The sequence below is a fragment of the Tamandua tetradactyla genome, chromosome 7, assembly GCF_023851605.1.
Source record: "Tamandua tetradactyla isolate mTamTet1 chromosome 7, mTamTet1.pri, whole genome shotgun sequence".
Lineage (NCBI taxonomy): Eukaryota > Metazoa > Chordata > Mammalia > Pilosa > Myrmecophagidae > Tamandua > Tamandua tetradactyla.
Window position 1 is genome coordinate 20,612,576 of NC_135333.1, and position 27,124 is coordinate 20,639,699.

General features: G+C 44.0%; 1 long non-coding RNA gene across 2 annotated transcripts; it reads left to right on the forward strand.

Moving 5' to 3' along the window:
- The first annotated feature begins 5,775 nt into the window (after positions 1 to 5,775).
- Positions 5,776 to 25,858, forward strand: LOC143690863 (uncharacterized). 2 transcript variants are annotated; one of them, XR_013179233.1, is made up of 4 exons: positions 5,776 to 5,861; positions 5,955 to 6,000; positions 23,764 to 23,853; positions 25,160 to 25,858. It is a non-coding gene; the product is annotated as an uncharacterized LOC143690863 (long non-coding RNA). The 2 variants fall into 2 exon arrangements; XR_013179232.1 differs by having other exon boundaries at positions 5,801 to 6,000.
- Positions 25,859 to 27,124: the final 1,266 nt, after the last annotated feature.

Genomic DNA, 27,124 nt, shown 5'->3' on the forward strand with positions numbered 1-27,124 from the left:
AGGAGAAAAATTAACGGAGGAAATTATCACTGAAAATTTCCCAACTCTTATGAAAGATTTAAAATGACAGATCCAAGAAGTGCAGCATACCCCAAACAGAATAGATCCAAACAGACATACTCCAAGACACTTACTAATCAGAATGTCAGATGTCAAAGAGAAAGAGAATTTAGAAAGCGCAAGAAAAAAGCAATGGTATGATGTATGTAAGATACGAAAAGAGAAAAACTGCCAACCAAGAATTCTATATCCAGCAAAACTGTCCTTCAAAATGAGATGGAAATTAAAACATTTTAAGACAAAAAAATCACTGAGAGAATTTGTCACCAAGAGACTGGCTCTGCAAGAAATAATAAAGGGAGCACTAGAGACAGGAAAAGACAGGAGAGAGAGAGGTGTGGAGAAGACTGTAGAAATGAAGAGTACAAGTAAAGGTAAAAAGAAGAAAAATTAGATATGACATAAAAAATCCAAAAGACAAAATGGTAGAAGAAAGTACTGCCCTTAAAGTAATAACACTAAATGTTAATGGATTAAACTCCCCAATCAAAAGACATAGATTGGTGGAATGGATTAAAAAACAGGACCCATCTATATGCTGTCTAAAGGAGACACAGTTTAGAATAAACATAGGCTGAAAGTGAAAGGTTGGGAGGAGATATTTCATGCAAACTACAATCAGAAAAGAGCAGGAGTAGCTATACTAATATCCAGCCAATTAGACTTCAAATGTAAAACAGTTAAAAGAGACAAAGGACACTATGTATCAATAAAAGGAACAATTCAACAAAAAGATATAACAATCATAAATATTTATGCACCAAGCCAGAGTGCTCCAAAATACATGAACAAACACTGAAAAGAGAAACTGACATATCTACCATTGTGATAGTTAGATTCAGTTGTCAACTTGGCCAGGTGAAGCTACCTAGTTCTGTTGTTGTGGACATGAGCCAATGGTACATGAACCTCATCTGTTGCTGATTTACATCTGTAGTAGGCTAGGAGGCATGCCTACTGCAATGAATGACGTTTGACTTAATTGGCTGATGCTTAAATGAGAGTGCACAACATGGCACAACCCAAGCAGATCAGCATACCTCATCTCAGCTCTTGCAGCTCAGCCCAGGCCTTTGGAGATGCAGAAAGAAATCACCCTGGGGAAAGATGTTGGAACCTGGAGGCCTGGAGAGAAGGCCAGCAGAGACCATCCTGTGCCTTCCCGCATAAGAAAGAACCTCAGTGGAAAGTTAGCTGCCTTTTCTCTGAAGAACTAACAAAATAAATTCCTCTTTTAAAAAGCCATTCTGTTTCTGGTATATTGCATTCTGGAAGCCAGCAAACTAGAACAACCATCATAGTTGGAGACTTCAATTCCCTGCTGTCATCAACGGACAGAACATCTAGAGAGAGGATCAATAAAGAAACAGAGAATTTGAATAATGCAATAAACAAACTAGACATAACAGACATTTATAAAACATTATACCCCATACAGCAGGATTCATCTTTTTCTCAAATGCTCATGGATCATTTTCAAGGATAGACCATATGCTGGGTCACAAAGCAAGTCTCAACAAATTTAAAAAGATTGAAATCATACAAAACACTTTCTCAGATCATAAAGGAATGAAGTTGGAAATCAATAATAGGCAGAGTTCCAGAAAATTCACAAATATATGGAGGCTCAGCAACACATCTTAAACAACCAATGGGTCAAGGAAGAAGTTACAAGAGAAATCAGTAAATATTTCGAGGCAGATGAAAATGAAAACACAACATATCAAAATTTATGAGATAACTTCCTCCATTAGTTTTTCTCCTCCTTTTCCCTTCTCTTCTCCTTCTGGGACACCCACAACATGTATATTTGTGCGCTTCATGTTGTCATTCAATTCCCTTAGTCCCTGTTCATATTTTCCCATTCTTTTCCCTATATTTTCTTTTGCTTGTCAGATTTCAGATGTCCCATCCTCCAGCTCACTAATCCTATCTTCTGCCTCTTGAAATCTGACATTGTAGGTATCCATTGCTTTTTTCATCTCTTCTACTGTGCCTTTCATTCTCATAAGGTCTGTGATTTGTTTTTTCAGACTTTCGACTTCTTCTTTTTGTTCATTCCTTGCCTTCTTTATATCCTCCCTCAATTCATTGATTTGATTTTTGATGAGGTTTTCTATGTCTGTTTGAACATTCTGAATTAATTGTTTCAACTCCTGTATCTCCTTTGAATTGTTGGTTTGTTCCTTTGACTGGGCCATATCTTCAATTTTTCTAGTGTGATTTGTTATTTTTTTGCTGATGTCTAGGCATTTAATTAGTTTATTCTGCAGATAGTTTTCACTTTTTTTTACCAGGATTTTCTTGCTGGATGACTTTGTTGTCTCTCTGTTCTTTGACATTCAGTTCAGCTTATTCTAGACCTCTAGCATAGGTTTTATTTAACAGATCAGAATTTTTTGGTTCTTGTTTTCTTGTTCCTTGCCCTGCCTGTATGGTGCCTTCCATCCCCCCACCACCACCTTAGGAGGGTCTACTTAGGTATTATAGACCCCAGTCAGATTTTCCCAGACCAAATTGGCCTCCTGTCAGGAGGAAAGAGTCACCTGCATCAGTTTTCCCTGAGGGTGAGACCCAGCAGATTGAAAGACTTTCCTATGAAGCCTCTGGGCTCTCTGTTTTCCTATCCTGCCCCTTATGTGACACTTGTCTGCCTGCGGGTCCCACCAGCATAAGGTGATGCAGTACCTTAACTTCAGCAGACTGTCCCTGCTGGGGGCGTGGCTGAGATAGAGGAGAGGTTGTAGCCTGGTTTTAATCGCTTCACTTTTCCAGACCCTGGGGTCTGAACTCCTTGAGGGAAGGATTCCACCTGAGCTGGGCCCCACCACTCTCCCTGGGAAGGCACAGGCTCCAGACATACTCTCAAACAAGTTTAATTCTGCCTATGCCTGGGGGAGTGGAGCCCGAGAAGCCTTGCAGCTGTATTCAAAAAAGCAGTCAAGCTATAGAAACACAGCCACCAAAACGAAAGAGAAAAATCCTTTTCAGAGCAGGACCCCAGTTCCTCGGGTTTGCCAATCAAGAGGTTAAGTTGGTACATTGCTCTGCGTGTCTCTAGGTCCTATGTACCCCCTCCTCTCCTTCAGGGCCCAGACCTTTTCAAATCCAAAAAAACACTCTGTTTTGTTTTGTTTTTTTCTTTTTCTGTCAGCCCTGCCCCTTCTTTTTTTGCCCCTCTTTTGCTAGGGCAAAAACCAGCAACCTCCACTTTTACTCGAGGTTCAGCTGAGCTGGGGGCCTATTTTTAGTAGTCAGAATTTGTTAATTAATTCCACAATTGGAGCTTGGTTGCACTCAGCCCCTGCTGCTGGTAAAGTCTCTTTCCTTTCCCCTCTGGGAAGCAGCCTGTGGGGGAGTGGCCCTGGTCACCATGGTTTGGAGGAACTCACGGTTCTGGGGGGAGCTCATAGCCAGTCCAGCTGGTCCAGACTGATGTACACTGTGTGTCCGGTCACTGATGTGGCCCCAGCAGTTGTTCTGTCATGTTCCTGGCTATTTAGTAGCTGCTCTGGAGAGACGAACTAAATCCCACACCTCACTAAGCCACCATCTTGGCCCCCCTATATAAAATATGTTATCACCAATTGTAACCACACCAACACAAGTGTGGGTGGTAGGATGTTACATGGGAAACCTGTATTTTATGTAGGATTGTTATGAAAATCCACAACTTCTCTAATAAATTTAAAAAAAAAGAGACAGGAAGAAAAGCAGGCAGGTGTGTTCTCCTAGAAGCCACTGGGAGATGGGTTACTAGGAGAAGGAAGTGATCGTCTAGTCAACTGTTGCTGAAAGGTCAATAAGGTGGACCAAAGCCTAACTGAAATGGGTCCAGAAGAGAGGGGAGGGGAGAAGTGTGGACAGCTCTTTAATAGAGTTTTAGTCTAAATGGATGAGTGAGCTGAAGGGCCACATAAAGCAGAAAGAAATTGTTCTAGATGGGAGAAATATCAATAGGTACATGGGAATGTTCCAATGGAGATGGGGAAATGCTGGAGTAATGTCCTCGAGTGGGTGAGAGCTAGATTGAGCACACTGGCAGGGCAGTTGGCTTTCAGAAGCAGGGAAGGTACATCCATGGGTGCAAGAGAGAAGGCAGAGTTCTCAGGCCCAGATGCAGGGAGGCGGTGAGGCACTGTGGGGGTTGTGGAAGTTCTCTTTTGATGGCTATAATTTAGTCCATTTGATTTGCCTCACAAAGTGTGCCCAGTTTGCAATTATCTGCTTGGCCATTCCCCCACCAGAACCTTTCTCTTTGGTACAAAACTCAAGGGAACCGTACCTGGGGAAGGATATGCCATCTCCTTTGCCTCCTAGACACCCCAGGCCTCAGGCAGTGCTGGATCTCTTTCCTCCCCAGGATCAGTTCCTTCTCTTCCCACCCTCTGCAGCACCTGGCACTCCTCAGGACACAGAAAAACTCTTGCCCATGTCCCCTCCTACCCATCAAGCGGTGGAAAAGGTACAGATTACTGAGTCCTTTTCTCATTTGAGACATCTGCATTCTAATTAGCTCTGCTCTGGACTTGCCGTTGTAGCCTGTGTGGATATACACCCTACTTCTTCTTTGTCACCGTCTTCCTTAAACTAACCTCTAGAGGACTGGACCAAAGCTGCACAGTGCCTGGTACATCTATAAGGGAATGTAGTTGGGTCTCTGGAAGAAGCAATGCTTTAACCTAGCATTTCCCAAGTGTGCTCTGCAGGTGGCGGCCTGGGAGGTGGAGCTAAACGCCCATGCTCATGATCCGCTCACAGGTTTTAAGCTATGGAAATTAGGTTTGGGGAAGACCTGAGGAAAGAAATCTGTTTAGGAAACATGCCTAAACAGATTTGACCACAGACCCTTTAAAAACTAGATTGCTCATTAACATTACCCAAGGCCAGACACTCCGGAAAATTCAATCTCTTAACCTGGAGGGGAAATTCCCCGAGGGAGCCAGTTAGGCCAACCTGGAGCAGAGAAGTGCTTGAAATCAGGGTTTGCTAGGCAGCGGCCCTGGATGCACCTCTGCCTTGGCCGGCAACCTCTGTGCTGCCGCCTGCTTTCACCTCCAGTTTCTGGGATGGGCAGTTTCCAGGGGACTGGTTACTTTCTGGACAGCCCACTTATCTGAGGTTTCTGTCCCACAGGGCCTGCCTCTAGGGTCTTCTTTGTCCAGGACACTGACCACTCCTTCCGGGGCACATAGGGGTCCCTCCCCCTCAACATTAGATGGCTGTCACAGTCACAGCTCCAAGAAACGCAAGTTTACAAAACACATCAGCGTTGGCAATTATATTGATATTACAAAAGATTTCTTTCATGTGGCTCTTTGGGACTTTTACTTATTTGTTTACTGGTCATTACCCAATTAACTGAGGAAAAAAATTTTGGACCCTGGTTAAGTGTCACTGCCAACTGAATACTGGATATCAAAGACATCTCTAAAATTAATAAAGTCAATGGGGAACAATGACTAGATTTGTAAAACTCTGGTTTGCATAGAATATTTTAGGAAAATGCTTAGGACCCAGTATCCTCCCTCAGTATGGAAGTCAATGAATGAGTATTTTATTTGACAAGGAGTTTTTTAAGAGACTACTTCTTATGTGATATGAAATGACTTAAATCCAGTTATATTTGTCTGTCTATCACATAACATGTCACAAAGCAGGAATTCCAGGGTTGGGTGACAGCCCCACAGTCACAAGGACCGCCATTAGTTCATGGTTTCATCCTCAAGGTTGCCTTATGCTGACAAAACAGCTGCTGGAGCTCTAGCAATCTCCTCTGAGTCACAACAAGGAGGACAGGGGTAGGACAAAGGTGCTAAAGTCCCTGTCTAGAGAGTTTTCCCAGAAGCCCCATCCAAGGACTTTCACTTACATCTTGGTAATCCCTTCCACAGGAAAGGCTGGAAAATGTGGAGCTTAACTTGGTAACAGAAAGAAGAGGTGAGTGGATATTGAGTAGGCAACCAACAACCTCTGCCATGACAACTAAGGTGAATTTTCTCTGTGCCTTGTCTTCTCAGGAGCCTAGAGGGGAAATTATTCTAAACTCAATTTTAGCGCTCAGACCTTTTTTTTTTTACCATTCTGGGAGCCAGGGGCAGAGCTGGGGTGGGTGCATGGCCTTGGCTCTGGATATGTAGGAACGAATGAAAGCAAGGCAACCACTAAAAGAATCAGAGACTGAAATAGTGGCAGGTGACAGAGTGTAGCAGATAAAGACAGGGTGGGGCCACCTGGGTCATGTACCACAGGAACAAAATGGCCATTGTGAGGCAGTGCTCAAAGGGGCTGCCTCTGTAAATAGTAGTAGTTACCTGCTTGGTCTCCATCATTATGTTTTCCTCAGAACATGGAAGGCAATAGACCTAAGGACATAATGACTCTCTTTCCATGTAGAAAGCACTGAATTTCCACAATAACCTGTGCAGTAGGCAGACAACTATTATTGTCCCATTTTATAGATGTGAAAACTTCCTAGTGATATTCTGATCATAAAGGGCAGAGCTAGGATATTGAGCCCCAGTCTCGGGGCTCCTGATGCTGCAGGGTAATTACAAGGAGGAGGCAGTGGTAGCACCATCGACCTGGGAAGGGAGGAGGCCCTGGAAGTCCTTTAGGACCTGCTTTCTGGCCTGGGCTGGGCTGGAATTACGCCTAGAGTGCTGGTTAGGTCTCTCAGACTTCCAGGGGAATGAAGGCTGGTAGGCAGGCTGGCCTCTCCCTACTTTTGTTTTTGGGGATCTTGCAGTATAGAGGATGAAGGAATAATCCTTTCCAGCTGTGGGCAGCTGTGCTGGAAAACAACACAGTGCTATATAACAACCCACTCTTTTGTCCACCAAGCCTGCCATCCCTGAGTTGGTTTTGACTTAACCTTTCCAAATGTACCTAACTCTGCAAAGCTATTTCATGGTAGAGTCTGTAACGTCACAACTTCAGCTTGGTTGCTGCACACTTTCCTTCCTCGGGTACCCCTGGGTGGAAGGGGCTTTTCCTGAGTCTCTTCTTATGAACAGCCACTGCCTCGCTCTACTCTCCACAGAGCAGGGGCTTCAGTGTACTTACAGCTTTGGCTCTCATTTTACTCATGGTTGTGCTTCCTCATGGTTTCAGCTTGTGGGGACAATCATGGCCCCATCTCCACTTTAACACCCCTAAATATATTATTTCAATTCCTCCTCCTACTGCTATTGCCTGCTTCCCAATTAAAATTACCTAGAAAGAAAATTTCATTGGCCCAGCTCATCTTTTCATGCCAGGCCCCATCATAGACCACTGCCCAGGTGATGGCCTGATTCATTTAAGTCCAACCAGCTGTGGCCTGGGAGAGGGAGTGGGGTCACATGATCAGCTTAGGGCTGCCCCTTTAGCAGGACTGTGGGCTGGGCAGTTTCACTTGAGGGTGACTCTGGGAGTTGAGAGGAACCATCATAGATATGTCTGACATGTGGATGATATGCTGTGGGAAGAATCTGGAAGCCTTTTTGGATGAGGTGATTGGCTTGGAAGAGTGAGTAGAATTCCAGTGAGCAAAGATTGGTTAAGACATTCCAGGAGGAGAAAAGCAAATAAATAAAGCAGATGTTCATGGAGCAGCAGGGAGTCTTATGTAGCTGGAAAGGGGTACCGGAGGGGGAGTTGAGGGAGATGAAGCAAAGAGTTGAGCTGAGGCCAGCCTGGGTAGGGACTGCATTTTGTCAAAGGTGGGGAAGCAGTGGGGTCAATGTTATTAGAGCTGAGCTCTAGAAATAGGGGAGCAGGTAGAGGGTAGAGGCAACTGAGAATGAGCCACACCTTTCCCTTCAAACTCTGTCATCCATCTTCCTGCATCCAGGAGGGGACCAACCTCCTCTCCAACCTGGCACTCATCAGGCTCAAGAGACGTTCACTGTCCATAGAGTGCCTGTGGGCTTTTCCACCTTTCTGATGGTCTACAGGCTATGAATGTAAGTGACCTGTGTCACTTTTGGATCAAAGGGTGTAAGTTCTCTATGCCCTATTTGCTCGTACCATGGTGACTGGTGATTGTCAAGGGTCCCTGAGACACTGAGTAAAAGAGCCCTTCTCTTCCATCCCCCTTCTCCCATTGCACTGAGCATATGACACAATTGAGAAATAAGCTTTCATTGTGTGAAGTCACACACGGTTGGACCTAGCCTAACCTGACTGATATACTTCTCAGCAGATGGGCCTCCCACCCTACACAGAGGCAGGCTGGGGTATGTAGAGGGGGGAAGACATCAGGATTTCGAACCCCAGGAGAAGGATTTGACCCAGGCCTCTAAAGCAGAAGGGTCCACCTCCATGGGGCCACCTTTCTGGGCCGAGCCTGCACTGACTGCATACATGGACTTCTACTGTGGGTGTAGGAGGCATCTGAAGATGACAGGGAGGACCTGCTTGCAGAGAATCAGCCAGTGGCATCTAAAGAAGGACAACTGTGTCTAATTCACCAGTGGCTCAGGCCAGCACAGGAAGGACCCTGCCCCAGGAAGGAGTGAGGCCAGAGACCAGACTTGGCCCTCACCACCTCTCTCCAGGGTCACATAAGAGGTCTCTGGCCTCTTCACTGAACTTCGGTCTTACCTCCTTCAGCCGGCTCTCCAAGGGGAGCTCAGAGCAAGGCAAACTTGATCATGTTACTTCCCTACCTAGAATGCCCCTGCATCCTGAAAAAGTCCTCCTACACCCTGTTCAAATGTCACTCATCCCTCTGTCTTTCCTGGCCTGCTCTTGTTCTCTCCATGCTTGCTGACCCTCTGCCTTTGTCCCGCTGCCTTGCTGGAAGAGGTTCCTGCCCATAGACCCTGCCAACCCTCCGGGGGTGCGGACAAGGGATCATTCACTCCATCAAAACCCCCATCAGGTACTATGCTTGGTGTCACCTTGCTGGAGCTGACAGTCTTGGGGGCAGGTGCAGGTTAAACAAATGACCAGACAAATAAATCTAGACATCTTGCCTTGAAGGGAAAAGTAGATTCCACATCTGGGATCTCTTTTAGATGTGGGATGGGGGTTGCCAGGGAAGGTCTCTGTGAAGAGGTAGATTTTAAACTGAGGCCTGAGGGATAAGGTGGACTTGCCAGCTGGTGGGAGAAAAAGTACCAGAGGCAGAGGGAAGAGTGTGTGCAGGAGCCCCGAGGGACAGTGGGAAAGAGTGGAATAATGAACCTGAAAGCAGTTTCAAAACTGCAGAACCTGCAAGATCCAAGTCATTCTCATTCCCCTTAGCATTTCTTTTTCTCCCTCTCTCTGCTTCCTGTTCTCCCACCAGCTCCACTGCCCATGTCTTAACTATAGCAGGTGTCCTGGAGAGCACCATGCTCTGCGCTGAGGCCTCTATACATGCTCATTCCTGCAACAGCCCTGGGAGACTAGTACAATCATCTCATTTTATAGACAAGGTAACAGAGTTTTGGGGACCTGCTTAGGTCTCTAGCCAGCAAGTGGTGAAGAATATATCCAAATCTGGGGCCTGGCTTGTGCTACATCTCTGCCCTGAAGTACTCTGGAGTTTTGCTTGTGCCCCATGGCCCTACCCAGACCAGACAGTGGATCCTAGTCCTGCCTGGCTTGTCTTCTGTACAGGCTGGGGGTGTTGTCAGAGGGGGACAGGAGAGAGGCGAGGGGAGGGAGCTGTGGCTCCAGAGCCAGGCATCCCGCAGAGTGCCCACTCCCCTCCACTGGTAACAGAAGGCCCTTGACAAAACTGTGTTGTGAGTGGCTAAATGGTTTTAGTCTGCCAGCAGCTCAAAGAAAGTAAGAATGTCATAATAAATTAAGGGGGTATGCCATCACTCAGGCCTGATGATTCGCCGACAGCATAATTTCTATGATTCAAACAGAGTCCAGGTAAATATAAAGCAGCCAGGTCCAATCACATCCGTAGCAGGTGCCCAGAAGGAGTCAAGGGTAGGAACCTCCCTTTGCTGGGTGCCCACCATTCTCAGAGGCAGCAACCCATGACAATTCCATTAATCCTCACAACAGCCCCTGGAGAGGCAAAGGTGATCGGCGCCACTCCTGAGTGAGATAATTGAGTTTTCCAAAGATTCAGTCAGGAGTCCAAGGTCACATAGCTAGCACAAGAAGAGCTGAAATTAGAACATAGGTTCCCTGACCCCAAAGCCCATATTTCTTTGCAGCCTACTGCAGGGAGGGGAAGCCAAGGTTTAGCAGAGTGGACTGGAATGGCTTCTGGGAGTCCAGCCCAAGAAGCTTCCCTTCTAAGAAATGGTTGAGATTCCGGGAACCTCCCCAGCAAGGTGCTTGGGATCTCCTAAGCCCTTGCTGGAAGGCCTTCATAGAAATCTTTCTGGACTCAAGACTTGTCTTAGTTTTCCTGGGACTGCTAGAACAAAGTACCACAAACTGCATGGCTTAAAACAACAGAAATTCATTGTCTCACAGTTCCGTAGACTCTAGGTCCAAAATTAAGGTGTCAGGAGTGCATGCTCTCTCTGAAACCCATAGGGGAGAATCCTTCCTTGTATGTTCTATCTCCTAGCATTTGCTGGCAATCTTTGGTGTTTCTTGGTTTATGATGCATCACTCCAGTCTCTGCTCCATCTTCAAATGGTCTTCTCTTTGTCTATCAGTGTCTGCGTCCAAATTTTCTCTTCTAATAAAGGTCACTAGTTATGCTTTATTAGGGCTCACCCTAATCCAATTTGACCCCATCTTAACTAATTACATCTTTAAAGACCCTATTTGCAATTATTAGGTCATATTCAGAGGACAAGAGCTAGGATTTGAACATATCTTTTTTGGGGACACAAACATGGTTAAATGTTTTCTGCAGTATCTGAGGATCTTCATACACTCAAGGGTCACTACTCTAGGATCTCATTTCCCAGGTTCAAGACCTTGAGAGCATGAGGAGGGAAGTAGGGCTGATAAGGAGACACTCCAGGAGCCCCACTGAGGGATATGAAACTATTTTTCTAGGGTGGGAAATCAGCCTTGTTTCTTTCTATTTCTTTAATTGTTTATTGACTCTACAACCTTAGGAAAACTGTAGGTCAATAAGCTTTCAGTTTGCGTGGGTGGATGTGGTGGTTGGAAGGGCAAGGGCATGGGAGTGCAGAGGAGTTGAGGCTTTCTAGTTTCCCCAAATCCCTTAGTCTGCTCTCTGCAGATCGAGACTCTCCCTTCTGCAGTCACCCCGCAGGGCCCTTCACAGCTTAACTGACTAGGATAGCTTCCAGAAGCAGTGCTTCCTCTTGGTACTCTCCAAGATCCTGTAGCAGGATGTAAAGAAAGAAAAACACCCCCTTTCCTGAGGCCAGGAAAGAACAGATTTAGGGATTTAGAGATCTGAGCCACTACGCAGATCGATTTAGAAGAAGAACTAGCAAAACAACAGAAAAAGATATAGAATGTTAACATAGAGAAAAAAATAATAAGAGTACAAAAATAAAAAAAGACAAACAAACGGACAAAAAAAAAAAAAACCTATAGCTCAGATGCAGCTTCATTCAGTGTTTTAACATGATTACTTTACAATTAGGTATTATTGTGCTGTCCATTTTTGAGTTTTTGTATCTAGTCCTGTTGCACAGTCTGTATCCCTTCAGCTCTAATCACCCATTATCTTACCCTGTTTCTAACTCCTGCTGAACTCTTTACCAATGACATATTCCAAGTTTATTCTCGAATGTCGGTTCACATCAGTGGGACCATACAGTATTTGTCCTTTAGTTTTTGGCTAGTCTCACTCAGCATAATGTTCTCTAGGTCCATCCATGTTATTACATGCTTCATAAGTTTATTCTGTCTTAAAGCTGCATAACATTCCATCGTATGTATATACCACAGTTTGTTTAGCCACTCGTCTGTTGATGGACATGTTGGCTGTTTCCATCTCTTTGCAATTGTAAATAATGCTGCTATAAACATTGGTGTGCAAATGTCCGTTTGTGTCTTTGCCCTTAAGTCCTTTGAGTAGATACCCAGCAATGGTATTGCTGGGTCGTATGGCAATTCTATATTCAGCTTTTTGAGGAACCGCCAAACTGCCTTCCACAGTGGTTGCACCCTTTGACATTCCCACCAACAGTGGATAAGTGTGCCTCTTTCACCACATCCTCTCCAGCACTTGTCATTTTCTGTTTTGTTGATAATGGCCATTCTGGTGGGTGTGAGATGATATCTCATTGTGGTTTTGATTTGCATTTCTCTAATGGCCAGGGACATTGAGCATCTCTTCATCTGCCTTTTGGCCATTTGTATTTCCTCTTCTGAGAGGTGTCTGTTCAAGTCTTTTTCCCATTTTGTAATTGGGTTGGCTGTCTTTTTGTTGAGTTGAACAATCTCTTTATAAATTGTGGATACTAGACCTTTATCTGATATGTCGTTTCCAAATATTATCTCCCATTGTGTAGGCTGTCTTTCTACTTTCTTGATGAAGTTCTTTGATGCACAGAAGTGTTTAATTTTGAGGAGCTCGCATTTATTTATTTCCTTCTTCAGTGCTCTTGCTTTAGGTTTAAGGTCCATAAAACCACCTCTAATTGTAAGTTTCATAAGATATCTCCCTACATTTTCCTCTAACTGTTTTATGGTCTTAGACCTAATGTTTAGATCTTTGATCCATTTTGAGTTAACTTTTGTATAGGGTGTGAGATACGGGTCTTCTTTCATTCTTTTGCATATGGATATCCAGTTCTCTAGGCACCATTTATTTATTTTATTTTTTTTATTAATTAAAAAAAGAATTAACAAAACAATTAGAAATCATTCCAATCTACATGTACAATCAGTAATTCTTAATAACATCACATAGTTGCATATTCATCATTTCTTAGTACATTTGCATCGATTTAGAAAAAGAAATAAAAAGACAACAGAATAAGAATTAAAACCATAATAGAAAGAAAAAAAAACAAAAAAAACAAAAACAAAAAACCTATACCTCACATGCAGCTTCATTCAGTGTTTTAACATAATTGCATTACAATTGGGTAGTATTGTGCTGTCCATTTCTGAGTTTTTATATCCAGTCCCGTTGTACAGTCTGTATCCCTTCATCTCCAATTATCCCTTCTCTTTTTTTTTTTTTTTAATTAACGGAAAAAAAGAAATTAACCCAACATTTAGAGATCATACCATTCTACACATGCAATCATTAATTCTTAACATTATCACATAGATGCATGATCATCATTTCTTAGTACATTTGCATTGGTTTAGAAGAACTAGCAACATAACCGAAAAAGATATAGAATGTTAATATAGAGAAAAAAATAAAAGTAATAATAGTAAAATCAAAACAAAACAAAACAAAACAAAACAAAACAAAAACCTATAGCTCAGATGCAGCTTCATTCAGTGTTTTAACATGATTACTTTACAATTAGGTATTATTGTGCTGTCCATTTTTGAGTTTTTGTATCTAGTCCTGTTGCATAGTCTGTATCCCTTCAGCTTCAATTACCCATTGTCTTACCCTGTTTCTAACTCCTGCTGAACTCTGTTACCAATGACATATTTCAAGTTTATTCTCGAATGTCCGTTCACATCAGTGGGACCATACAGTATTTGTCCTTTAGTTTTTGGCTGGATTCACTCAGCATAATATTCTCTAGGTCCATCCATGTTATTACATGGTTCATAAGTTTATCTTGTCTTAAAGCTGCATAATATTCCATCGTATGTATATACCACAGTTTGTTTAGCCACTCTTCTGTTGATGGAGATTTTGGCTGTTTCCATCTCTTTGCAATTGTAAATAATGCTGCTATAAACATTGGTGTGCAAATGTCCGTTTGTGTCTTTGCCCTTAAGTCCTTTGAGTAGATACCTAGCAATGGTATTGCTGGGTCGTATGGCAATTCTATATTCAGCTTTTTGAGGAACCGCCAAACTGCCTTCCACAGTGGTTGCACCCTTTGACATTCCCACCAACAGTGGATAAGTGTGCCTCTTTCACCGCATCCTCTCCAGCACTTGTCATTTTCTGTTTTGTTGATAATGGCCATTCTGGTGGGTGTGAGATGATATCTCATTGTGGTTTTGATTTGCATTTCTCTAATGGCCAGGGACATTGAGCATCTCTTCATCTGCCTTTTGGCCATTTGTATTTCCTCTTCTGAGAGGTGTCTGTTCAAGTCTTTTTCCCATTTTGTAATTGGGTTGGCTGTCTTTTTGTTGAGTTGAACAATCTCTTTATAAATTGTGGATACTAGACCTTTATCTGATATGTCGTTTCCAAATATTATCTCCCATTGTGTAGGCTGTCTTTCTACTTTCTTGATGAAGTTCTTTGATGCACAGAAGTGTTTAATTTTGAGGAGCTCGCATTTATTTATTTCCTTCTTCAGTGCTCTTGCTTTAGGTTTAAGGTCCATAAAACCACCTCTAATTGTAAGTTTCATAAGATATCTCCCTACATTTTCCTCTAACTGTTTTATGGTCTTAGACCTAATGTTTAGATCTTTGATCCATTTTGAGTTAACTTTTGTATAGGGTGTGAGATACGGGTCTTCTTTCATTCTTTTGCATATGGATATCCAGTTCTCTAGGCACCATTTATTGAAGAGACTTTTCTGTCCCAGGTAGAGTTGGCTTGACTGCCTTATCAAAGATCAAATGTCCATAGATGAGAGGGTCTATATCTGAGCACTCTATTCGATTCCATTGGTCGATATATCTATCTTTATGCCAATACCATGCTGTTTTGACCACTGTGGCTTCATAATATGCCTTAAAGTCAGGTAGCGCGAGACCTCCAGTTTCGTTTTTTTTCCTCAAGATGTTTTTAGCAATTCGGGGCACCCTGCCCTTCCAGATAAATTTGCTTATTGGTTTTTCTATTTCTGAAAAATAAGTTGTTGGGATTTTGATTGGTATTGCATTGAATCTGTAGATCAATTTAGGTAGGATTGACATCTTAACTATATTTAGTCTTCCAATCCATGAACACGGTATGCCCTTCCATCTATTTAGGTCTTCTGTGATTTCTTTTAGCAATTTTTTGTAGTTTTCTTTATATAGGTTTTTTGTCTCTTTAGTTAAATTTATTCCTAGGTATTTTATTCTTTTATTGCAATTGTAAATGGGATTCGTTTCTTGATTTCCCCCTCAGCTTGTTCATTACTAGTGTATAGAAATGCTACAGATTTTTGAATGTTGATCTTGTAGTCTGCTACATTGCTGTACTCATTTATTACCTCTAGTAGTTTTGTTGTGGATTTTTCCGAGTTTTCGACGTATAGTATCATATCGTCTGCAAACAGTGATAGTTTTACTTCTTCCTTTCCAATTTTGATGCCTTGTATTTCTTTCTCTTGTCTAATTGCTCTGGCTAGAACCTCCAACACGATGTTGAATAACAGTGGTGATAATGGACATCCTTGTCTTGTTCCTGATCTTAGGGGGAAAGTTTTCAATTTTTCCCCATTGAGGATGATATTAGCTGTGGGTTTTTCATATATTCCCTCTATCGTTTTAAGGAAGTTCCCTTGTATTCCTATATTTTGAAGTGTTTTCAACAGGAAAGGATGTTGAATCTTGTCAAATGCCTTCTCTGCATCAATTGAGATGCTCATGTGATTTTTCTGCTTTGATTTGTTGATACGGTGTATTACATTAATTGATTTTCTTATGTTGAACCATCCTTGCATATCTGGGATGAATCCTACTTGGTCATGATGTATAATTCTTTTAATGTGTTGTTGGATATGGTTTGCTAGAATTTTATTGAGGATTTTTGCATCTATGTTCATTAGAGAGATTGGCCTGTAGTTTTCTTTTTTTTGTAATATCTTTGCCTGGTTTTGGTATGAGGGTGATGTTGGCTTCATAGAATGAATTAGGTAGTTTTCCCTCCACTTCGATTTTTTTGAAGAGTTTGAGGAGAGTTGATACTAATTCTTTCTGGGAAGTTTGATAGAATTCACATGTGAAGCCGTCTGGTCCTGGATTTTTCTTTTTAGGAAGCTTTTGAATGACTGATTCAATTTCTTTACTTGTGATTGGTTTGTTGAGGTCATCTATTTCTTCTTGAGTCAAAGTTGGTTGTTCATGTCTTTCCAGGAACCCATCCATTTCATCTAAATTGTTGTATTTATTAGCGTAAAGTTGTTCATAGTATCCTGTTATTACCTCCTTTATTTCTGTGAGCTCAGTAGTTATGTCTCCTCTTCCATTTCTGATCTTATTTATTTGCATCCTCTCTTCTTCTTTTTGTCAATCTTGCTAAGGGCCCATCAATCTTATTGATATTCTCATAGAACCAACTTCTGGTCTTATTGATTTTCTCTATTGTTTTCAATTTCATTTATTTCTGCTCTAATCTTTGTTATTTCTTTCCTTTTGCTTGCTTTGGGATTCGTTTGCTGTTCTTTCTCCAGTTCTTCCAAGTGGACAGTTAATTCCTGCATTTTTGCCTTTTCTTCTTTTCTGATATAGGCATTTAGGGCAATAAATTTCCCTCTTAGCACTGCCTTTGCTGCGTCCCATAAGTTTTGATATGTTGTGTTTTCGTTTTCATTTGCCTCAAGGTATTTACTAATTTCTCTTGCGATTTCTTCTTTGACCCACTCGTTGTTTAAGAGTGTGTTGTTGAGCCTCCATGTATTTGTGAATTTTCTGGCACTCTGCCTATTATTGATTTCCAACTTCATTCCTTTATGATCCGAGAAAGTGTTGTGTATGATTTCAATCTTTTTAAATTTGTTAAGACTTGCTTTGTGACCCAGCATATGGTCTATCTTTGAGAATGATCCATGAGCTCTTGAGAAAAAGGTGTATCTTGCTGTTGTGGGATGTAATGTCCTATAAATGTCTGTTACGTCTAGCTCATTTATAGTAATATTCAGATTCTCTATTTCTTTATTGATCCTCTGTCTAGATGTTCTGTCCATTGATGAGAGTGGTGAATTGAAGTCTCCAACTATTATGGTATATGAGTCTATTTCCCTTTTCAGTGTTTGCAGTGTATTCCTCACGTATTTTGGGGCATTCTGGTTCGGTGCGTAAATATTTATGATTGTTATGTCTTCTTGTTTAATTGCTCCTTTTATTAGTAGATAGTGTCCTTCTTTGTCTCTTTTAACTGTTTTACAGTTAAAACAGTTAACTATTTTAAACAGTATACTATTTTGTTGGATATTAGTATAGCTTCTCCTGCTCTTTTCTGGTTGTTATTTGCATGAAATATCTTTTCCCAGCCTTTCACTTTCAACCTATGTTTATCTTTGGGTCTAAGATGTGTTTCCTGTAGACAGCATATAGAAGGATCCTGTTTTTTAATCCATTCTGCCAATCTATGTCTTTTGATTGGGGAATTCAGTCCATTAGCATTTAGTGTTATTACTGTTTGGATAATATTTACTCTAACATTTTGCCTTTTGTATTATATATATCATATCTGACTTTCCTTCTTTCTACACTCTTCTCCATACCTCTCTCTTCTGTCTTTTCGTATCTGACTCTAGTGCTCCCTTTAGTATTTCTTGCAGAGCTGGTCTCTTGGTCACAAATTCTCTCAGTGACTTTTTGTCTGAGAATGTTTTAATTTCTCCCTCATTGTTGAAGGACAGTTTTGCTGGATATAGGAGTCTTGGTTGGCAGTTTTTCTCTTTTAGTAATTTAAATATATCATCTCACTGTCTTCTAGCTTCCATGGTTTCTGCTGAGAAATCTACACATAGTCTTATTGGGTTTCCCTTGTATGTGATGGATTGTTTTTCTCTTGCTGCTTTCAAGATCCTCTCTTTCTCTTTGACCTCTGTCATTCTAACTAGTAAGTATCTTGGAGAACGCCTATTTGGGTCTATTCTCTTTGGGGTGCGCGGCACTTCTTGGATCTGTAATTTTAGGTCTTTCATAAGAGTTGGGAAATTTTCCGTGATAATTTCTTCCATTAGTTTTTCTCCTCCTTTTCCCTTCTCTTCTCCTTCTGGGACACCCACAACACGTATATTTGTGTGGTTCACATTATCCTTGAGTTCCCTGATCCCCTGTTCAAATTTTTCCATTCTTTTCTGGATAGTTTCTGTTTCTTTTGGAATTCAGATGTTCCATCCTCCAAATCACTAATTCTATCTTCTGTCTCTTTAAATCTATCATTGTATGTATCCATTGTTTTTTCCATCTTTTCTACTTTATCCTTCACTTCCATTAGTTCTGTGATTTGTTTTCTCAGTTTTTCTATTTCTTCTTTTTGTTCAGCCCATGTCTTCTTCATGTCCTCCCTCAATTTATCGATTTCGTTTTTGAAGAGGTTTTCCATTTCTGTTCGTATATTCAGCATTAGTTGTCTCAGCTCCTGTATCTCATTTGAACTCTTGGTTTGTTCTTTTGACTGGGCCATATTTTCAATTTTCTGAGCGTGATCCGTTATCTTCTGCTGGAGTCTGGGCATTTAGTCAGATTTCCCTGGGTGTTGGACCCAACAGGTTGAAAGATTTTTCTGTGATATTTCTGGGTTCTGTTTTTCTTATCCTGCCCAGTAGGTGGCGTTCGTGGCACACGTTTGTCTGCGGGTCCCACCAATAAAAGGTGCTGTGGGTCCTTTAACTTTGGAAAACTCTCGCCCTGGGGGAGGTTCGCCAGCTGAAGCGGCTTGGAAGAGTGCCATCTGGCCCGGGGATCCGAACGCGGGGAGGGTCGCTGGCGCCGCAGCCCGGGAGAGCGCCTGTCCGAATCTCCTAGTCGGCCTGGGGCGCCAAGCGTGGCGCGAGGGCGCCAGCCGCCGCCACCCGGGAGAGTGCACTGTTCCCAGCTGGACCGGGAAGTCACGTGTTTGGAAGGGACCCCGGTCACCGTTCTCTGCGGCCTGGGGATCTCCAATCCAATTCTCCCAGTTGGTCCGGGGGGCCGCGCGTGGGAGGGGGCACCGGCCGCCGTGGCTTGAGGGGACCGCCTGTCCAATTGCCCCAGCTGGCCCGGGAAGGAGGAAGGGAGGGATCCGGCCGCTTGCAGCCCCGGCCCAGGGAAGCCCACGCCCCTCGGCGATCTCACCAGAGCGGGTTCTCTCAGCCAGTCAGCCGTTCCAGGATGGGGTACGCTGTCTTTTTTATCTCTGTCGTGGCTCCAGGAGCTGTTCTGTATCGTTTCTACTCCCCTAGTAGCTGTTCTGGAGGAGGAACTAAGATCCGCGCGTCTTACTAAGCCGCCATCTTCTCCCCCTAGAGTGCTTTGAAGAGACTGTTGGTATAAACGTAACCACTGCCAGTCTGGACAAAAAGGGGCAGAAAAGAGACAAATTGGAGTTTCCAGAGTGAGAATCATGAAAGCTAAGGTCTGAAGACAAGAAGACTCACCCATATATGTGGGGAGGGTGTTTGTCCCTGGAGCAGAGGGCGGGCCTACTGCTTCACTGTTCAGGAAGAGGTGTGCCACCCAGGCACTGGAGAGGGTGGAGTGCATAAACCAGGGATTGGGGTGAGCCTGGCTGCCACCCCATTGTTCTGGAAGGATTGAGCACACGCCCCAGAGATAACAGAGATCCTGGGTGGTGCCCCAAAGTTTGGAGAGGGTGGAGCTGAGAAAAAGGTGGTTACCCCAGTGCCCCCCTAGACTGCAACCACCCCAGTGTTTGGAGAGAGAAAAGCCACTGTGTAGGCCCTTGGAAAGGGTGGGACTGCAACTTTCTAAAGCCCCAACAATACACGACTCTCAGACTTTGAAATCGAATGGCGCTTGCCCTTCAGGTTTTCAGAACTGTTTGGGTCCAGTGACTCCTGTGTTCCTTTCTACTTCTCCCTATGGTAATGACAACATGTATACTATAACTTTTCCTCTTTTGTATATTGGCAGCATCCTTTGTGTATTGGCAGCAGATAACTTGTTCTGAGTTTCACAGGTCCAGAGCCAAAAGAGAACTTTTGCCTTAGAACAGACCATGCCTGTAGCTGACTTTGTTGAGATTTTGTACTGATTTTAACTTTGTATTGTATTTGTATTGTTGCTGAAATGATTTAAGGCTTTTGTGATATTACAATGAAACGAATGTATTTTGTATATGGAAAGATTTACTGCATAGTATGGGGACCGATGATAGTTGCTGAGTTGACAAGGGGTGGATATGTGGTAGTTAGTTTCAGGTGTCAACTTGGCCAGGTGAGGATGCCCCGCTGTTCTGTTTCGTAGACTTAAATAATCAGTATGTGAAATTCAACTATGGTTGATTACATTTGTGGTAGGCTAAGGAGAGTGCCTTTCACGATGAGCTGGGTTTAATTTAATTAGCTAGAGGCTTAAAAGAGAGAGGTCAAAAGAGCACTCAGTAGCTGAGCATACCTCATCCTAGTGTTTGCAGCTCAGCCCAGATGTTTGGATATGCAGAAAGGGATCGCCCAGGATAGGCCAGTGGAACCCAGAAGCCAAGAGAGACCAGCAGACATCACCATGTGCCTTCCATGTAACAGACAGCCTCAGAGGAAAGCTAGCTGCCTTTTCTCTGAAGAACTATAAATTTTTAACTAAATAAATCCCCTTATTAAAAGCCAATCCATCTCTGGCGTGTTGCATTCTGGCAGTGTTAACAAACTAGAACAGCATGTGTAACAGGAGTTTGTTGCTTTTTATTGTTGAATAATATTCCATTGTATGGATATACCATGTTTTGTCTATCCAGTTTTGGACTAATAGGAATAATGCTGTTAAGAGCATTTGCTTGAAGATACTTGATGTGGATTGAATTCTGTACCTCACTTTGGACACGTTCTTAGTCTTAATCCACACTGGGCTGGGTGTGGACCCACTGTACAAAAGGTCTCCTCAAGATGTTACTTCAGTTAAGGTATGGCCCAACTGAATCCGGTTTGACTTTGATCTGGATTACTGGTCCTTTAAAGGCAGAATGAAAGTCAGACTGAGAGAGAAGCCACGGGAAGCAGCCAGAAGTCAGAAAGTCAACGGATTGGTGCTTCTTAGGTCACAAGCCAAACTCAGGTCCAATAAGTGTGGCCTGAAGAATAGGGTACTACAATGGTCCAGGCCTGACTGCCATGCCCTTCCTCGTGGCTAGGAAACCAGAGCCTATTACTAGGAGAAAGGGAAAGGGTATTTGAGCTGGGCAGCCATCAGCATCACTTCCTCACTATCACATTTACATTGAATCATTCACTATCACTGCAAACATTACAGACAAGGGGTCTTAAGAAAGAATATCTGAAGTTTATGGTTCATCCATTTTGTGGTGAGGTAATGTTGTAAAGAGGTTAATTATGTTTCCAAGAACTATGTTGTTTGAAGGACTTAATAAAGCAATGAAAATATGCATGTAATATACTGAATGTAATTGTTTAAACTCTCATCAAGTCAAGATTTGTTTACAGACAGCTCTCTAATAGAAACATGAAAAATTTTTTATGGCTAAATCTGTGAATCTGCCACACTGAATTTAAGCTCCAAAGTATTGGCTTATATTTATCTCTGCCTTTAGACTGTTTGAAATCTCTTCTGCATTCCCTCCAAAGGTCTAGCATCCTGCTACTTCCATCCTTTTGCTTACCTTCTCTTTATCTGAACAGCCCTTCCTCCATTTCCATTTATTCAAATCAAACCTCCAAGTCTCAATTCCATGGGGCCCTTGCTGCCGGCTCTAACTGAAAACAATTCCTGCCTCTGCTGGATTCCCACAGTACTCTTGCCAGGACCAGTTATATGGCAGGCATCAGAGAACTTGTTACAGGGTAATTTCCTAAGCATTAGTTGAGTTCTTCCTTCCTGGGTTTTCCTTTTCTTGTTTTAGGGAAATAGCCCGACTCTTCTGTGCCTTTGCCTCAGGGAAGGTTAAGTCACTTGAGATCCTTCCTGGACTACCTGGGTAGAAATTAAGCTGCTATAACAAAGAGACCCCAAAACACAGTGATTCAAAGAAGATATAAGTTCATTTCGCTCTCACGTACCAATCTGGAGGTTCACAACTGTGGTTTAAGATGGTAAGGTGCTTTGCTTCAAGGGTTATTCAGCGACCCTGGATCTTCTCACTATTATCACCTCCAATGCCTAACTTGTGGTACCAACTGCTCTATCAGTCAAGGTCCAGAAAGGAGAAACCACAATAGTTGTTTGAAGGGACAAAATGTGTCTAAAGAACTCTTAAGTAAGGTAGAAAGGTAACTGGTAACCGAAAGAGTAAAAGAGAATTTTAATACCTCATGAGGGTAGCAGCTGCGGGAAGCAGCTACTATCCTTAGGGCTGAGAGAATAAAGGTAATAGATTGGAATTATTAAAACATTACTGCAGTGTGCTGAAAATAGATGGTACTTAATATTTAAAAATTTCAACTAATGTGTGAGACTAAAGCAAAAAATGTTTATTTGGTATAAATCTATACTTTGACTAGTGCATCTCCTAATATAATTATGTAGATAGTTGATTGAACACCTTAAGTACATGGAACGTTGTATAGGACATGAGATTTTGTTGGTTTGTCCAGGTGATGCCCCGATGAATCTCAGAGTGATTTGATCAGTGAGTGGAAAAGTATTTGCAAAGTCCCCTTTGGGGAATGGTGAGAACGGGAGAAAACTCAACTTCCCCAAGCTGAATTCTTGATATTCTCACAAGCAATGTGGACAACCAAAGTGATAGGCTGAGCCCCCAGTCTTGGGGTTTGTTCACATGAAACTTAACCCCACCTTAAAGGATAGGTCAAGCCTACTTAAAATTAAGCCTAAGAATCACCCCCAAGAGAACCTCTTTTGTTGCTCAGATGTGGCCTCCCTCTCCAACCAACACAGCAAGCAGACTCACCACCCTCCCCCTGTCTACGTGGGACATGACTACCAGGGGTGTGGACCTTCCTGGCAGCGTGGGACAGAAATCCCAGAATGACCTGAGATTCAGCATCAAGGGATTGAGAAAAGCTCTAGAATGAGCTGAGACCCAGCATCAAGGGATTGAGAAAATCTTCTCGACCAAAAGGGGGAAGAGTGAAATGAGACAAAGTGTCAATGGCTGAGAGATTCCAAACAGAATCGAGAGGTTATCCTGGAGGTTATTCTTATGCATTAAGTAGATATCACCTTGTTATCCAAGATGTAATGGAGAGGCTGGAGGGAACTGCCTGAAAATGTAGAGCTGTGTTCCAGTAGCCATGTTTCTTGATGATGATTGTATAATGATATATCTTTCACAATGTGACTGTGTGATTGTGAAAACCTTGTGTCTGATGCTCCTTTTATCTACCTTGTCAACAGATGAGAGGAGCATATTGAACAAAAATAAATAATAGGGGGAACAAATGTTAAAATAAAAAAATAAAAAAATCGTTTAAAAAAAAAAACAAAAAAACTTAAGAGGCGAGGCCCTGGAGCTGCAACACAGACCTTTGAGGAGGGTGCACTACCACTCAGCTGGTGCTGGTGTCTCTGAGCACAGAGGAGGGGACCATGGGTTGTCAGAGACTTCTGGGGACGGAACATCACCCGGCTCGTCCTTGTATCTCTGGTGGAATGTGTGTGCATGTGTGTGTGTGTGTGTGTGTGTGTGTGTGTGTGTGTGTGTGTGTGTGTGTGTGTGTGTGTGTGTATGGGATATATGAAGTGGCTGCTTCTACGAGGGTAGGAAAAATTGCAAACTGGATTCAGCTGCTGCTACAGACAAGCTGTTGCTGCTGGGTTGAAAAAATCAAAATGGGTGATGATCACAGGAATTAGAAGCTAATAGAAAGCTCATAGGTAGTCCATGGAGAATAGAAGTCCTTTTTTCTCTAGCCTCACAGTCTCTCTACTCTGCTCTACTAGGGGAGCCTCAGAAAGAGAGAGACATCTGGAGAGCAAAGTCCTGTCACTACAGCACAAAGCAGAACCAGCATAGGATAATATACAGATATGGTAAAGACCACAAGGCAGTATTCTGGTGATTCAAGTTTGGATACTAGAGGGTGGGTTCACATTTGTCCTCATATGCCTCAAAAACTTAATAAGCATTTCATATATTTCTTAACTAGGTAAATTCACTATTTTACCAGGATTGAAGTTGAGATCTGTACTATAATTCTGACTCTGCCATTTAATATTTGTACAACTGGAGTCTGTCATTTCACCTTTCTGAGCTTCAGTCTCTGTATTTATAAAATAGGGAAAACAATACCTATTCCTCAGGGTTGCTGCGATAGAAAAATGAAAGCTTAGCAAGGCACTTGGCCCATGGTGGAGAAGACATTTCAAAACATCTGTTTGCTCTAAATCTGAAGCCAAATACGCCCTCTTTAAATTGTCAGCTTTTTTCAACATTAAGTTCCAGGGTCCCTGGAAACTCTTTAGGCTAAACCATTGTTCTTTATTTCCCAAGAGTGGGACTAGAAGTAGAAGTCCATAGAGCTTTCCCCTCCCTCCCTCTCCTCCACTGGCCAGTAGAGTGGAAGGGACGCTCCCGGGAGATTCCAAGCAGGACCTTGAGTAGAGGTGCAGTTCTGAATTTGGATGTGTCCTTTTCTTGAGAAAACACCAACACCACCACCCCGGCCAGGGCTCTGCTCAAGGCAGTTTTTCTTTAAGACCTTCTCTAGGACTCTTTCTGTAAGATTCATTGCCAAATGTTACTATTCTGTGGGATGGGGGAAAGGTTTCACATTTATTAAATGGTCCTGTTAAAATTTCTGGGCAGGGGTTGGGGTGGGGCAGAGGGTGGCCCTGGGCAGTGATGCCTGAAAGGTGGTTTTTGTCCTTTGGGCCCTCCCACCCACCTCCCAACCCCCAAACCAAGGCCCACTGGGGGCCCTTACCCTGCCAATGGGAGAAGCCTTTAAGATGCCCTTGAGAGAAAGCCCCCACCCGAGAATTGCTGATGCGGCGAGCCAGGAAGCCGTTGATGAAAGTCTTCTAAATACTTTCCACCTTTGGTGTCCCCAGTTCTGGCTCCTCCAGGACTTAGGGTCCCCTCCTTCCCCTGAGCCAGCTCTTCAGGCCTAGTGGTCACAAATAACTACTTTGTAACAATCCCACATGGCTGGCTTCTAAGTAAAAACCGCTTCTGAATCTTCACCATGGGTATCTAGTCCTGACCTGTAAAACTCCTGCTGGTCCACGACATCCGTGGCTAATGTCCCCTCAGCGGAGACACGGCCCTGCTCCCGAGGGCTCCCTCCGGAAGCTCCTTCTTTGGGGTGCGGGGCAGAGCCTGTTCATCTTTCTCTAGGACTCCTCGGCGGGAATCAGAGACTGGAAGCTCCAGGAAATAACAAGCTAAGCCCACAGGGCTGGGAACCCGGCAGGTCTGGTGTGGGCTGGGGCGCAGGTTCCTCGGCCCCTGAAGGCCCCTGAACTGCCCTTCAGAGGCGTGAGGCATCCAGGAGTTTCCGGATCAGTTTCACCAGGTCCTGAGATTTGAAAACCGCAGCTAAAGACTTGAAGCCCACTTCCGCGGGTAGAAGGTACCGCGCTGGAGGCTCGGGCAGACGAGGCCCTACCAGACTCACTGCTCCCGGAGAGCAACAGCGAGAATTAACCTAATACTGGTGTGCTAACGGGTTCTCCGTTTGTAAATAGTACATTTGCAGCCACCCAATATGGAGGCGGACGTCACTAACCAGCTTTGTTTTCCAGAGACTGCTCGCCTTTCGGGCAGATGGGCGGCACCTTCACGGCCGCAGCCGTAGCTCGTAAGCCTCGAGGAAGCCACCGGGTCAGACCTGGGGCGGAGGGCGGGCCGGCGCCCTTCACCTCAGGGGAAGGACAGCGGAACCAGCGAGACCCTGCCCTGTCCCCGGCGAAGCTGAGGTCTTTCCACGGGGGTGTCCGGGGTCGTGTGGGCACCCCGGCCGGGGGTAAGTCCGCTGGAGGTGCTGGCACAAAGCACCACGCAAAGGCAGCGACGCCGCGATGAGCTTGGACCCAGGCCGGGCGCCGGGCGGGGCCTGCGAGGGGCGTGGTCGGTGTAGAGGGGCGTGGCCTGAGATCGGCTGGCCTACGTCACGTGGCGACCCGGGAGCCTGTGGGGGCGTGTGCAGTGCACCCCGCCCGAGAGGAGGAAGTGAGGTAAGGTTGTGGTTAGCTTGTGGAAAGTTCCTTCCAGCACCCGCGGAGGGCTAGCCCCGAAGGAGTGAGCTGGGGTTAGAAGGCTAGTCGAGAAACTCAGGCGGGGAAGGGGAAAGCCGCCCCAGGAGCGGCCTCGGAGGGGAGCGAGGGGAGACAGTAAGACCAGCGTCCCCTAGCTGGAGGAGGGCAGCGAGGCCCTAAGCCCGCGGCCCCGACGCCCCGGCAGCGCCGCCCCCCCAGGCTGCTCGCACGGTTTTCCGAGGCCGGGCCCCTGCTGACCAGCCGCTGCGGTCGGTAGTGCAGCGTGAGTCGTCTTCACCCACGTCGGGCCCCACCCGACCGGAGGCCTTGAGGATGTCGGAAGTTGACGGCCAGCAGAGATCCTGCCACCTCTCAAACCTCCACCTCCCTCCGCTTCACTGGGGATCACAGATGCTTTTGTCAGGCCCGAATGTGATAGTAGGACCAAATAAAATCAGCTGTGGACCGAGCCCTCCGTGGGTGTGTCCGGTGATGAACATTTTACAAACATTCTCTCCTTTAATACTGATACCTTCTACCCCACTCGTCATTTTTGCCTTCCCAGCATACCACTGGTTCTCTAATTTATTCATTCACAATTTTGACTGACTCAGTTTTTAAACTCAGTGAGGTACTACCTGAAATCACGGGTTTGACGTGCAACTTTAATCTTACTAATTCATATACAATAAATACATTTTTTCAAATGTTCACTCATAAACCACCTGAGATCATCTCACGTTCCATTGGTAGTTGTTGTCTTTTAAATCATGGAGATTGAGCCGCCTTCCCACACTTGCGGCATGGGCTGAGCTTACCCCCTTCTAACTACCTGAAGCGTCAGTTCAGGGATCCGAAGAGGCGGACCAATACCCACGCCCGGGGGCTGAGCAGTGTGGGAGGTCAGAATACGCCAATTCCCATATATTCTTTTTTTTCCTCATGGGCAGGCACAGGGAATGAACCCAGGTCTCCCGCATGACAAGCGGGAATTCTGCCATTGAGCCACCATCACACCGCCTGATTCCCATATATTCTTGGTTCTGCTTCTAGGCTATTTATTTAGTTCCACTGACCTATTTGTTTATCTTATGCCAATATTAGT